Below are 10,261 nucleotides of genomic sequence, written 5' to 3'. Positions count from 1 at the left end.
TGTTCTTTTATATTCGTTTAAGGTCTGTTTGTTTAAATTTATTTGGTTATGGTTTGTTTATTATTTATGAACATATATATATATATTCATGAACATGTTTATTTAATATTCATGAACAAGTTCATTTAACTTAATTAAGCTGAACAAAATTGAATACGAACATTTTACCATTTCAATGAATCGAATTTTAACAAATAAAGCAAATTTCTTATCGAACACGAATTGAATCCAAAAAGCTCTAAAAATAAATGAACAAACAACAAACATATGTTCGTTCATTCATGTTCGGGTCGTTTATATACTTATTTTAATCCTATATTGTGAGATTGTGAGAATCTATAGATATATAAGTTAAGATTTAAATCCATACTCATGAGGTGCCTTGAGGTGTGAATTTTCACAAATGATATCAAAGCGGTCATTAGTCGAATAATGAGCTAAGTGCCATATAATGGGAAGTATTTTTAGAATATTGAGGAAGCTAAGTGCTACAGGTGGGCCACCTCTAGAATCCCAATATTTGATGTAATCCTAGTTCTATGTGTGCTTTAGGTTAGGCTTGATGAGGACCTCAAGTTTTCATGGATAGTTTTTGATACATCAATCTCACATTAAAATGTTTTGAGGATCCGCTATGATATATAAGTTGATACTTAAAACTATACTTGTGAGGTGCTTTTTGTGAGACCTTTATGTCAAAATGGACAATACCTAACAAGTTGGATGCAGGTCTCTACAAATAATAACAAAGCGGTCACTAATTGAAGTGAGCTAAGTGCTACATGATGGGAGCTACCTTTAGAATCCCAACATCTAGTGTGATTTTTGATTCTATAGTTCTGTGTGTTATGTGTTGGGCTTGACAGGGACATTAATTTTTAATAGGAAGAATTTGTAACACCTCAATCTTACATTGAGAGATTATGAGAATCTGCTACAATAGATACATTGAGACTATAAAATATATTGATGAGATACTTTTTGTAGAATAAAATCATGATACCATTGAGTCAGAGTTTATTGCAGGTTTCTAACAATGGTATTAGAATAGTTACTAGTCAAACGAGAGCTAAGTGTTATATAATGAAAACCATCTCTAGAATCCTAATATCTGATGCAATTCTGGTTCTATATATGTTTTGTGTTGAGCTTGTTGAGGATATCAAGCTTTAGTGAGGAATTTGTGATACTCCAATACTATATCGAGATGTTATGAGAATTTACTATCTGGAATGCCCACAGCCAGTTTGACTGTAGGTGCTTGCAAGCATGCTGACAGTTACTTCCTCACGGTGCTTCTACAAGAACATGTTGGTGGCCTCCAAGTTTTTTATGAAAATCAGTGGATTGATGTACCTTCAACTCTTGGGGCTTTAGTAGTTAACATTGGAGATCTGTTACAGGCAAGCCTGATAGATTTCTGTTACTAGAAATTAGTATGGAAAGTGCATTACAAACTCAACAATCAGCTTCATAACTATGCGAGTGATCGATTTATTTTGTGTTTGCTCGTTTTTTTCAGCTTATATCAAATGACAAGCTTATAAGCGTGGAGCATAGAGTGCTGGTGAATTGTATAAGACCTAGAGTATCAGTGGCATTCTTTTTCGTAACAAGTTTTCAGCCAAACTCAAGATTACATGGACCTATCAAAGAGTTGTTATCAGAAGATAATCCAGCAAAATACAGGAAAACTATTGTGGTAGAATATCTTACCCACTTCAATAGAAAAGGCCTTGATGGAACTTCTGCCCTGCAACATTTCAGGCTATGAAATAGCCCCGTGAAGACAAAAAGGAGCATTTGCATAATCAATAGTTTGTGATGGAATACTTTGGCACTTCTCTGTAATATTTTTGATTATGTATAACTAGAATTAGAAAATGGAAGTGGTGGTTATTTATCCTATCTATAAACTTATGAAGTGATGGTTATATATCCTATCTATAAACATAAGTATTGTTGATTGTTGAAATTGGTGTCTTTCTGATTTGGCCATTGAAACTATTGCTCCAGGAATCTGGAAAGCTTGAAAATATAATCTTGAGAGATACAGAAATGAATAACTGCATCAGATAATAAAAAAAAATCTGAATTTTATTAATATCTGTCAATCATTTAGTTATTGAACAATGAGATGTAATCATTTGCACTCTCAAATTTCACCTTTTAATACCACCTACGCATCTCAAAGCCATTCAATTTTGGTCCTGGAAATGTGTTGACAAGAAGGGGGCGTAAATTTAAGGCAAGCATCATACACAGCAAGCAAAGGGTAGACATTCAAATTAAGGAATGGGGACATGGTCCATCAGAGTTGAACTTGAGGTGGAAGCTGGTGGCAAGCGGCAAGTGGCAAGTGCCATTAAATCTTAGGTGGTTGTGATAATAAACTCTGGCCATTTTTGTATCATTTTTCAAGGCCATGGGTCCCAGAAGAGATAATAACATGATATTATTCATAAAATCCTCTTAGTCAACTCTTTAAAATTTTAAAAAGGAAAACAATCTTTTCATTTACAAAAAGAAGATAGATCTCCATTCTCCTCTTTGTTGGGCTAAAAGCCTCCAATCTAATCACACCAATGGAAGTGAAATCAAACACACAAGAGACAATAATTTAACGTGGTTCAGTCCAACTGACTTACATCCACGGATGAGAAACAAGATCCACTAGTTGTAGAGAATTACAAACATACATCATATCATCAACCTCACTCAACAATCAATACTCATAAGACACTCTCAATCTCCTCTAGTCTTATGAAGTATTCTCTACCCAAACAAACACAAACCCTTGTGCACCTTTTCAACATAACCAAACACATACCCATATGCTCCCATACATCATACCTATGTGAACTCTCTCAGTCTCCTCTAGTCCACTCACAAACAAACATACACACCCATAAGACGTAGAGCCCCAATACTCCTATGGGGTGTCTATCCCACAAAACCATACAACTCTCTTACATCTTTTTCTCATACTTAACCCTGTAGAGACTTCACCTATTTATAACCATACAAACTTGCCCATTAAGAATCCCTCTCTTCTTAGAATTCTTCTCTTGTAAGTCAAACTTGCCTATTAAGAATCCCTTTCCCCTTAGAATTCTTCTCTTGCAAGTCAAACTTACCTATTAAGAATCCTCTTTCTCTTAGAATTCTTCTTTTGTAAGTCTTCTTATCCATCAAGCAATATCTGACAAATCTCAAACAAATCTCTAACAAATCCCAAACAAATCTCTTATGGGATTTGAGTCAATATTCCCAACAATTTTCACCTTGACTCAAATTACATTAATCATCTGTCTTCATGCTAGACATCTTGGCTCCACTTGCAATGAAAGTCTCACAATCATCTTCTCTTGTGTCTTCACGCTTCATACAAACCAATCTTCAATCTTAAACTTGAATTCTTCTCTTGAATCGAGCTCTTTTAAGCTTACTTCTTCTCATGTCTCAAACCAAGCTCTTCCCATATCTCGAATTGTCAACTCTTACCATGTCTTAAACCATCGGCTCTTTCCACATCTCGAACCTTCAGCTCTAATACCACTTGTTGGGGATCACCACAGCTCTGATACCATTTGTTGGGCTAAAAGCCTCCAATCCAATCACACCAACGGAAGCGAAATCAAATAATAAATCAAACACACAAGAGACAATAATTTAACGTGGTTCGGTCCAACTGACCTACATCCACGGATGAGAAACAAGATCCACTAGTTGTAGAGAATTACAAACATACATCATATCATCAACCTCACTCAACAATCAATACTCATAAGACACTCTCAATCTCCTCTAGTCCTATGAAGTATTCTCTACCCAAACAAACACAAACCCTTGTGCACCCTCTCAACATAACCAAACACATACCCATATGCTCCCATACATCATACTTATGTGGACCCTCTCAGTCTCCTCTAGTCCACTCACAAACAAACATACACACCCATAAGACGTAGAGCCCCAATACTCCTATAGGGTGTCTATCCTACAAAATCCTACAACTCTCTTACATCTTTTTCTCATACCTAACCCTGTAAAGACTTCACCTATTTATAACCATACAAACTTGCCCATTAAGAATCCCTCTCTTCTTAGAATTCTTCTCTTGTAAGTCAAACTTGCCTATTAAGAATCCCTTTCCCCTTAGAATTCTTCTCTTGCAAGTCAAACTTACCTATTAAGAATCCTCTTTCTCTTAGAATTCTTCTTTTGTAAGTCTTCTTATCCATCAAGCAATATCTGACAAATCTCAAACAAATCTCAAACAAATCCCAAACAAATCTCTTATGGGATTTGAGTCAATATTCCCAACACTTTTCCTATCCTAATTATCTAATTTGTCTGTAAAAGAACAAGAAATGGTGACAGCCTTCACATCAAACCCTGATTATGATAGAACAAGTGAACTGAAAGCTTTTGATGACACAAAAGCTGGAGTGAAAGGCCTTGTTGATGCTAAAATCACAGAGGTTCCTAGAATGTTTCATCAACCACCTTATAAAATTCAGAAAACCTCAGTTTCAGGTGATACTTACTTCAGTATTCCTGTTATAGACCTTGAGGGAGTGAAGAAAGATTCAATTACTAGAAAGGATATGGTGGACAAAGTTGGGAAGGCATCAGGGAAATGGGGATTTTTTCAAGTGATCAATCATGGAATTCCAGTAAGTGTTTTAGAAGAGATGAAGGATGGTATAAGGAGCTTTTACGAGCAAGATCTTGAAGTGAAAAAGCAATATTATACTCGTGTTATACGAAACCGGTGGTCTATAATAACAATTTTGATTTGTATACTGGTGTAGCAGTCAATTGGAGAGATACATTTCTCAGCCTTATGGCTCCTAATCCTCCTAAGACGGAAGACTTGCCAGCAGTTTGCAGATATGTTTTATTGTACAGTTTACAAATGGTATGGGTATGTTAAGATTTTTCTTTTGCTTATATTCACTTTTTCCATTTTAAGTGTAGCTTATGCATCTGTGGTATTGGATGACATTGTAACTCACATTTCAAGTGGTTGCTATATTAAACATTAACCAATATGATAAATTTATGGACTATATATTGTCTTTTTGTTTTTTTTTTAATCAAGCGGCAAGAGAGTTTTGGTTTGCCTAATAGATCCCTCTTTGAGCCGGTCCAAACAGGTTTATTTATGCTGGTGTTTTATTTGTAATCCTATTTAGATGGCCTTTTTTCCATCTTCTCTTACATTATTCAATAATGCCTTAGAACCACTAGCTCACATACAAATAGTTCACAGTTTAGAGGTGAAACTAAGTGAGATGAAGAAATGATCACTGATATGCCTAATTCATTTGCAGGGATATAATGGTGGAGTACTCAAAGCAAGTGCAGAATTTGGGTAATTTACTGCTGGAGTTACTTTCTGAGGCACTTGGGCTGAAACCTGACCACCTGAAAGACATGGATTGTGGCAGGGGGCTGGCTATGCTATGCCATTACTACACAAGTGTCCACAGCCAGAATTGGATCTGGGAACAAGTAAACATGCGGATAATGGCTTTGTCACGGTGCTTCTACAAGATCATATTGGTGGCCTCCAAGTACTTCATGAAGATAAGTGGATTGATGTACCTCCTACTCCTGGGGCTCTAGTAGTCAACATTGGAGATCTTTTACAGGTAAGCCCTTCAGTTTTAAATTTTGCTATTTATATGTTTGTAACACTCAAATCTCATATTGGAATATCAAGAGGATCCGCTATCATATATAGCTAGATATCTAACCCACATTTGTGAGATTTTTTTAGGACAAAACCATGAGACTTTTAGATCAAAACAGATATTGTAGATTGGGTGTGGGTTTCCATAATATTGTAAATAATAGGTTGTTTCATCTTTTAGTTGCAATTTCTTCTGGCAATTCTTTAAATTGTTATTCTACTGATCCTGGATGATCATAACGTACGAAAATAAGCCATAACCCTTCTCAATTCTCATACTCTAAAGGGATCAGCTAAACCAAATTAAGTGAATAAAATACATGAAACTGAAGTGGTTGCAATGAATTTCTTTTTTCATCTCTTTTTAGAGTGATTTTATAAGTTAGATGATCATCTTGGAATGATTCCTTTATTCTTGAAAGTTTCTGTTTACCGCTGAGAACATGTTGCATTTTATTGAATGGTTTATACGTGTTTTGGCTAATTTCAAATTTCTTTTTGCCTATTTTTTCAGCTTATATCAAGTGACACATTTATAAGCGTGGAGCATAGAGTGTTGGCAAATTCAGTTGGACCTAGAGTATCAGTGGCATGTTTTTTCAGCACTAATATAATGCCAGACTCGAGGCTATACGGACCTATTAAGGAATTGTTATCAGAAGAGAATCCTACAAAATACAGGCAAACCACAGTGAGGGACTATGTGCTTTTCTCCAATGGAAGAGGCCTTGATGTTGATGGTACTTCTCCCTTGCTGCATTTCAGGCTATGAATTTGCCCATGGGAGATGCAAGGAAGCCATGATAGAAAAGATAGTTTATGAACTGAATAATTTGGTCAATGCCTTATCATTGAACTGTGTATCATATTGGAGGTATCTTGCTGCCTCCATGAATTATAAGGATTTTCAAGTTAATGTATATCGCTAGATATTCAATCATGTTGAATAACTTTTTTCCCCCATTGTAATACTATCCCAGAAGAGTCCAATGCCAAAGTTTTGCATTCCTAATTGGACAAATATATATGTTGTTTGGCCAGAGGACAAATACATTTATGGGCAAAAATTCCAGTTATTGAAAAGTTGGGTTCGAAAATGCCTCTTGTAGGGACAAAACGCTGGAATATTCAATGCAAGTAATGAATTTGGGCTATTTGCTGTTTGAGTTACTCTGGAATTGTGCCAAGGGACTTGTCATGCTGTCGCATTATTACCCGATCTGTCGGCAGCCAGAACTGACCCTAGGCTCAAGCAATCGTGCTGAGTCCTTGCCACGTTTCAGGTTCTGAACGTGGCCATGGATCAGATAAAAACAGCAGCAGCATGACAAATAGTTTACACAAATAATATAATTCATATGATCTTTCTAAAATATTCTTGGTCCTGATGAATTTGATCCTTGACCAAGTTGATTTAAGGAAATGAGTGATGTCCGTGTATCTTATTTATAAACCTAAGCAATGTGTTGTAGCTACAAATTGTTCATAATTTGTGAAAAAATTGTAAATAAAAGAATTTATGTGAAGTTGAAGTGATGTTAAATTGAATGGTGTTACATTAATATTGAATTTTCAGCACTCTTCACAGTTATAGTGTTTCCGACTCACTATCAAGAGGCTAAACTCAAATATATAAGTCAAAAGCTTCTTCTATCATTGCCTTATTTTTCACTTTCATCACTATCTAAGAGCATCACGCTTCCTCTTCTTTTTGTTGAAACTTGCTAACGGAGGAAGAAAATAGTGATCACCAAACTAAAGCCTGAATATGATCGAACAAGTGAACTGAAAGCTTTTGATGAAACAAAAGCTGGTGTTAAAGGACTTGTTGATGTTGGAGTCAAAGAGGTTCTTCGGATATTCCACCACCTTCCAGGCCAGTTTGAGAAGAACTCAGTTTCAGGTGGCATCCAGGTTAGTATTCCTGTTATAGACCTTGAGGGAGTGAAGAAAGATCCAGGTGCTGGTCAGAAGATTGTTGAGAAAGTTCGGAATGCATCAAGATCATGACGATTCTTCCAAGTTGTGAATCATGGAATTCCTTTGAGTGTCTTGGAGGAGATGAATGTGTTGGGTCTGGAGCAATAAACACAATAAGTAAAAGCAATATATCGTAATAAATTCATAATAATAGATAACAATAAAAAATCAACAATCAACAACGTTGAAAAAATAAAATATAATAAAATTTATGTGAAAAGCCTTCAAGTGTAAAGAAAAAAATCACGAATCACAAAAAAAATTGTAACTATCAAATAATAGATATACAAAATTCTTTTCTAGCTAAAACTAAAGCTAATCAATGAGATAATTAAAGAAATGTCATCAAATAAGTGATTAAACAAATATATCTTGAATTTATTTTTAGAGAGCTTCAAACATGATTGTTACCTTTTAAAATGTAAAACTTTAAATCATAAACTTACTGATAAAATTTTAGTTCAATCGGATCACGGATCAATTTTTGCTCAACCAACTTTCCTTTCTTCTTCTTCTTTTTATTTTTTCTGGCTTTTCTTTTTGTTCTTTTTGATTTGCGACACCACTTTAAAACAATTCTGTCTCTTTTTATTAAGTAGCTAGAGTTTTGTGTAAAAAAAAAAAAAAATACCGCCCATGACCTTTAATCGGTCCAAAACCAATTAGGCTGGATCCCATTTTCCTAACAGAAGGATGGTGTAAGAAGGTTTTTTGAGCAAGATTTGGAGATGAAAAAGCAGTTCTACACTCGGGATTATACCAAAAGGGTGGCCTACAATTGCAATTTTGATCTGTATAGTTCACCAGCAGCCAACTGGAGAGATACACTTTTCAGCTTAATCCCGATCCTCCCATGCCAGAAGAGTTAGCGGAGGTATCCCGGTATACATGTGCCATGTTCTGTATAATTCACAAGGAGATAGCACTGTTAACTGCTAAGGAGAAAATATGCCAAAAAAAAAAAAAAAAAGAAAGAGTAATTGAAGGAGTGCCAGAATGTGTGTGGAATAAAGTGTCCACATCTGTCTTGCTGAGGAGTTGATTTGTAGCCACTGCTCGTGCTAGGCTTTCATTCCGTTGGTCTGTCGCAATCTGATTTACACAGCCACAATTCTGAGTTAAATTAGAGCCACACTCCTAATTTAGCAACTTAAATTGGAAAATCTTATGATATCTCGATGTTTTACCGACAGCTATGTAATCTGTTGGCAGAATGTTGAACTCTTAGTTTTTGTGACTAGAGTTCCACTGGTGATAACCTCAAATACCAAAAAAAAAAACTTGATGATTAATCTGCAGCAGTTGTAGTTACTGCACATTGTAATTAACCACCTCAAATCACCATGATTTACCACTCTGTAGTTAAACAAATGAAGGACCAAGGGATGAATGTACCGTGAAAAAAGAGTAAGGGAAGAGATTAGGACGTAGAATTGCTTTTCTAACCATAAGATCTCTTATCTCATTTCTTTATTTTCAATCACAAATCTGTAACCGAAATCTACTTGCTGTCTGCCTGTATGGTTCATTGATTCGATATCTAAATTGATGTACTTAAAATGACCACTTATGTGCTTAAGTTATTTGTATTGTAGAGATATAATGATGGAGTACTCAAAGCAAGTAATGCGTTTGGGTTATTTGTTATTTGAGTTACTGTCTGAGGCTCAAGGGTTGCAGCCTGATCATTTGAAAGACATGGATTGTGCTAAAGGGCTGGTTATGCTGTCACATTATTACCCTGCATGTCCACAGCCAGAACTCACTCTGGGTACAACCAAGCACGCTGACAATGACTCCCTCACCGTGCTTCTACAAGACCATATTGGTGGCCTCCAAGTTCTTCATGACAACCAATGGGTTGATACGCCCCCAACTCCTGGAGCTCTAGTGATTACATCGGAGATCTTCTAAAGGCAAGCCTTTATTCTTTATTTTTGTTAGTTATATTTAGATATGATAATCTCTCATATAAAATATTGTCAATTCATGTATTCATATTATGTATGTTTTACACAAAATTGTGTATCAAAATTGATGTTGATATAAAAAAAAATATAAAATGCATTTTTTTTTATTTTTTAAATATATTTATGACTTTTATTAAAATTTTAATTAAGTCATCTTCAGACCGTTTTTGTTTGACCCGAAGACCGTTTTTGTTTGACCCGAATAATTATATTACTAGGAAGCCATACTTGGGCATCTTTTGCTGTTCTTGTTTTCTAACTTTGTGATACTCCGTGGCAATTCTGTTAGAATTACGCTAATTTGTAATTATTTTACTGCTTTTAGCTAAAATCAAACGATGCTTTTACAAGTGTGGAGCATAGAGTACTGGCAAATTCTGTAGGACCACGAGTATCAGTGGCATGCTTTTTCAGCACTTTTCTTCTGCCAGATTTAAGACCTTATGGACCAATCAAGGAGTTGTTATCAGAAGAAAATCCTCCAAAATGCAGGGAAACCACTGTGAGACAATATGTTGCTTACTTCAATGCAAAGGGCCTTGATGGTACTTCTGCCCTGCTGCATTTCAAGCTCTAAACTTGGCCATGGAGATACATCAGTAGCAGCATA

At 35.5% G+C, this 10,261-nt stretch overlaps 3 pseudogenes across 1 annotated transcript; all 3 read left to right on the top strand.

Moving 5' to 3' along the window:
• Nucleotides 1-1,232: 1,232 nt before the first annotated feature.
• Nucleotides 1,233-1,774, top strand: LOC149510848 (1-aminocyclopropane-1-carboxylate oxidase homolog 3 pseudogene; annotated as a pseudogene).
• A 2,599-nt stretch (nucleotides 1,775-4,373) lies between these two features.
• On the top strand, nucleotides 4,374-6,473 carry LOC149510847 (1-aminocyclopropane-1-carboxylate oxidase homolog 1-like; annotated as a pseudogene). The gene is made up of 3 exons (XR_016334597.1): nucleotides 4,374-4,908; nucleotides 5,340-5,660; nucleotides 6,216-6,473. The product of XR_016334597.1 is annotated as a 1-aminocyclopropane-1-carboxylate oxidase homolog 1-like (transcript).
• Nucleotides 6,474-6,841: 368 nt separating this feature from the next.
• LOC149510846 (1-aminocyclopropane-1-carboxylate oxidase homolog 1-like) lies at nucleotides 6,842-10,228 on the top strand (annotated as a pseudogene).
• Nucleotides 10,229-10,261: the final 33 nt, after the last annotated feature.

This window comes from Durio zibethinus, chromosome 27 (assembly GCF_047325235.1).
Source record: "Durio zibethinus cultivar Kanyao isolate XHJ-2024 chromosome 27, ASM4732523v1, whole genome shotgun sequence".
Lineage (NCBI taxonomy): Eukaryota > Viridiplantae > Streptophyta > Magnoliopsida > Malvales > Malvaceae > Durio > Durio zibethinus.
The sequence above is the reverse complement of the archived record's forward strand: the minus strand, read 5'-3'. Positions and strand labels throughout refer to the sequence as shown.